The sequence below is a fragment of the Eulemur rufifrons genome, unplaced genomic scaffold (assembly GCF_041146395.1).
Source record: "Eulemur rufifrons isolate Redbay unplaced genomic scaffold, OSU_ERuf_1 scaffold_43, whole genome shotgun sequence".
Taxonomy (NCBI): Eukaryota; Metazoa; Chordata; class Mammalia; order Primates; family Lemuridae; genus Eulemur; species Eulemur rufifrons.
This window is the reverse complement of record NW_027182825.1, coordinates 778132-783390: the sequence shown is the minus strand read 5'-3', so window position 1 is coordinate 783390 and position 5259 is coordinate 778132.

Sequence of the window (5259 nt, the reverse complement as noted above, 5' to 3'; positions counted from 1 at the left end):
CCCTAGCACCTAACCCTGACTCGAAACCTAACCCCTAACTCGAAACCCCTAACCCCAACCCCAACCCTAATTCTCACACTACTTCCATTGCCAGAGTGAAGCAAGCCTACAATACAGCCATGCCATGTGTGAGATGAGGCTCCGCCTGAGTCCTGCATGTAGGTCCTCTCCCAAGGCCCAGGGAATGATGTTGTGCTTTCGTGGTGACTCTGACCGCACCCCTCTCACCGTAGATTAACCAGGTCCTGTGCCCTTAAACTGACCGCTAAAGCTAAGCCCTACCACCAACCCTAACCCCTGACCCTGAACCTAAGCCCCGAGCCTAAAGCCCAACACTAACTCTAGACCCTTACCCTAAACCTAATCCCTAACCCTAATGCTAACCCCTAAACCCAACCCTAACCGTGACCAGTAAACCTAACCCTAACCTCTAACACAAACCATAGCACATAACTCTAACCCTAAAACTAACCCTAACCCTAACCCTAACCCTAAATCCTAACTCTTACCCTTAACCCTAAGCGTTAACTCTGACGCTAACCTTTAATCCTGACCCTAATCCTAATCTTCAACCCTAAACCTAACACTTAACTCTAAACGTGTACCAAACCCTAACCCCTCATCTTAACCCTAACCGTAAACCTCAACCCTAAACCGAACTGTAACCGTTAAACCTAAGAGTAACCTTTAAACCTAACCCGAATCCCTAACCTTAAGCCCTCCCCCTAACACTAAACTTCATTCTTTACCCTAACCATAACCCTAACCCTAAATCTAATTCTGAGACTTCTTGCTTTCTTAGAGTTTAGAAAGCCTGCAATCCTCCCATGCCATGCGTGAGCGGAGGCTCTACCACTGTGTCCTGCGTGAAACCCACGGGCACATACCCAGAGTGTGATCGAGTGGGTTCCCGGGTACAATCCCAGCCCCCTAAACTGCCCCCACCTGCCTAATGCAGACAGGGCCCATGCGCTAAGCATAAACAATACCTTTAACAGATAACCCTAACCCTGAACATAACACCCAACCCTGTTCCTATTTCTCCCCTTAACACGTAAACCTCACCGAGAACCTAACTTTAACCTCTTATCCTAACGTTAATGCATATCCCATTCCCTGAGAACAACCCCTATCCCATAATTCTAACCCTATCTCTTAGTCATCACTGTAACACCTAATCCCTAACCCTAATTCTAAACCGCTAACCCTAACCGTAACCCTACCTACAACCCTAACACTGACAGTAACCCTTACTTCTAACCCCAACGCTATGCTTAACAAAAACCCTAACCCTTCACCCTAATCCCTAAGTCTTACCTAACCCTTAACCCTAATCCTAATCCTAACCATTAAACCTAACCCTAGCTCTTAAAGCTAACCCTAAACCTTACCCTCATGACTAGACCTAACCCTGACACTAACCTAACACCTAAACCTAACCAGAACCCCTAAAGATAACCCTCAACCCTATTCCTAACCCTAGCAGTAAACTTAAACCCTAAACCGAAGCCCAACCCCTAACCCTAATCCTATCCTTTTACCCTAAAACTAACCCCTAAACCTAACCCCTCTACCGAACCCTAACTCTAACCCCAATCCTAATTCTAACCATACCCCTTCAGAAAACACTAACTCCTAACCTCTAACCCTAACACTAACCAAAAACCCTAATCGCTAATCCCTAACCCTAACGCTTAACCTTTACCCTAACCGTTAACCCTCACCCTAATTCTTAACACTGACCCTAAACTTAACCTTTAACTCTAAGCCTAACCCTTAACCCTAAAGTAAGGAAGATCCTTAATGCTATTGGTATCCCTTATCCCTAACCCTTACACTACAGCTAAAAATAACCCTAACCTTTGATCCTTAAACCTAACCCCTAACACTTACTTTAACCCCAAACCCTAACCCTAATCCTAAGCATTAAACCTAATCCTATCTCTTAACCCTAACCCTAGCCCTTACCCTAACGCCTAGATCTAACCCTAAATCTAACCTACCGCCTAATCCTAACCTTAAGCCCTAATGCTAACGCTAACCCTGAACCCTAAACCTACGCGTAAACCTTAACACTAACCCTATCCGTAAACCTTAACCCTGACCCTAACCATTACCCGCACCCAAGCATTTAACCCTGACCCTAACCCTAATCCTTAATGATAACACTAACACTAAACCCTAACCCTAAGCCCAACACTTAACCCTAATCCTATCCCTTAACCCTAACCCTAACCCTAACCCTAATGCTAACCCCTAAACGTAACCGTAACCGTGAACAGTAAACCTAACCCTAACCTCTAACACAAACCATAGCACATAACTCTAACCCTAAAACTAACCCTAACCCTAACCCTAACCCTAAACCCTAACTCTTAACCTTAACCCTAAGCGTTAACTCTCACGCTAACCTTTAATCCTAACCCTAATCCTAATCTTCCACCCTAAACCTAACACTTAACCCTAACCCTGTACCAAACCCTAACCCCTCATCTTAACCCTAACCGTAAACCTCAACCCTAAATCAAAGTGTAACCGTTAAATCTAAGAGTAACCTTTAACTCTAACCCAAATCCCTAACCCTAAGCCCTCACCCTAACACTAAACTTCATCCTGAACCCTAACCATAATCCTAACCCTAAATCTAATTCTCAGACTTCTTGCTTTCTTAGAGTTTAGAAAGCCTGCAATCCTCCCATGCCATGCGTGAAAGGAGGCTCTGCCACAGTGTCCTGCATGAAACCCAGAGGCCCATACACTGCGTGCGATAGAGTGGGTTCCCAGCGACCATCACAGACACCTAACTTTGCCTCCTAGGGCATACAGGGCCCGTGCCCTAAGCATAAACCCTACCCCTCACCCATAAGCCTAACCCAGAACATAACACCTAACCCTGATCCTACTGCTCACCTTAACAGGTAAACCTCACCGTAACCCTAACTTTAACCCCATATCTTAACGTTAATGCATGACACCCTGAGAACAAGCCCTATACCGTAATTCTAACCCCAACTTCTAGCCATAACCGTAACCCCTAATCCCTAATTCTGAAACGCCAACCCTAACCATAACCCGACCAACAACACTAACACTAACCCTAACCACTTACCCTAACCCTACGCCTAAAAGTAACCCTAACCATTGATCCTTAGTCATAACCCCTAACCTTAACCATAACACTTAACCCTACTCCCAGTCCTAACCATTAAACATAACCCTAACTCTTAACCCTAACCCTAACCTTTACCCTAATGCCTAGAGATCTAACCCCAACACTGACCTACAGTTAACACTAACCCCAACCCCTAATGCTAACCTTCAACCTGAACCATACTCCTAACCCTTAACCCTAACACTATCCCTCACCCCTAAGCCTAACCCCAACTGTTAACCCTCTAACCCTCACCCTGAAACCTAACCCTATTCCTTAACCCTAACCCCTAACCCTAACTTTAACTCCAACCCTAAACCTTACCCTGGCCCCCCAACCCAGACTTAACACCTAACCCGTAACACTAACTCTAACCCTAACCACTAATCCCTAGCACCTAACCCTGACTCGAAACCTAACCCCTAACTCGAAACCCCTAACCCCAACCCCAACCCTAATTCTCACACTACTTCCATTGCCAGAGTGAAGCAAGCCTACAATACAGCCATGCCATGTGTGAGATGAGGCTCCACCTGAGTCCTGCATGTAGGTCCTCTCCCAAGGCCCAGGGAATGATGTTGTGCTTTCGTGGTGACTCCGACCGCACCCCTCTCACCGTAGATTAACCAGGTCCTGTGCCCTTAAACTGACCGCTAAAGCTAAGCCCTACCACCAACCCTAAGCCCTGACCCTGAACCTAAGCCCCGAGCCTAAAGCCCAACACTAACTCTAAACCCTTACCCTAAACCTAATCCCTAACCCTAATGCTAACCCCTAAACGTAACCCTAACCGTGACCAGTAAACCTAACCCTAACCTCTAACACAAACCATAGCACATAACTCTAACCCTAAAACTAACCCTAACCCTAACCCTAAATCCTAACTCTTACCCTTAACCCTAAGCGTTAACTCTGACGCTTACCTTTAATCCTGACCCTAATCCTAATCTTCAACCCTAAACCTAACACTTAACCCTAACCCTGTACCAAACCCTAACCCCAAATCTCAACCCTAACCGTAAACCTCAACCCTAAACCGAACTGTAACCGTTAAACCTAAGAGTAACCTTTAAACCTAACCCGAATCCCTAACCTTAAGCCCTCACCCTCACACTAAACTTCATCCTTAACCCTAACCAGAATCCTAACCCTAAATCTAATTCCCAGACTTCTTGCTTTCTTAGAGTTTAGCAAGCCTGCAATCCTCCCATGCCATGCGTGAAAGGAGGCTCTACCACTGGGTCCTGCATGAAACACACGGGCCCATACCCAGAGTATGATAGAGTGGGTTCCCGGGTACAATCCCAGCGCCCTAAACTCCCCCCACCCGCCTAATGCAGACAGGGCCCGTGCTCAAAGCATAAACAATACCTTTAACAGATAACCCTAACCCTGAACATAACACCCAACCCTGTTCCTATTTCTCCCCTTATCACGTAAACCTCACCATGAGCCTAACCTTAACCTCTTATCCTAACGTTCATGCATAACCCATTCCCTGAGAACAACCCCTATCCCATAATTCTAACCCTATCTCCTAGTCATCACTGTAACACCTAATCCCTAACCGTAATTCAAAACCGCTAACCCTAACCGTAACCCTACCTACAACCCTAACACTGACAGTAACCCTTCTTCCAACCCCAACGCTATGCCTAACAAAAATCCTAACCCTTCACCCTAACCTCTAAATCTTACCCTAACCCTTAACCCTAATCCTATTCCTAACCATTAAACCTAACCCTAGCTCTTAGACCTAACACTAAACCTTACCCTCAGGACTAGACCTAACCCTGACACTAACCTAACACCTAACCCTAACCATAACCCCTAAAGCTAACCCTGAACCCTAACCCTAACCCTAGCAGTAAACTTTAACCCTAAACCTAATCCCAACCCATAACCCTAATCCTATCATTTTACCCTAAATCTAACCCCTAAACCTAATGCCTATACCGAACCCTAACTCTAACCCCAATCCTAATTCTAACCATAGCCCTTCTTATAACACTAACTCCTAACCTCTCACCTTAACACTAACCAAAAACCCTAATCGTTAATCCCTAACCCTAATGCTTAACATTTACCCTAACAGTTAACTCTCACCC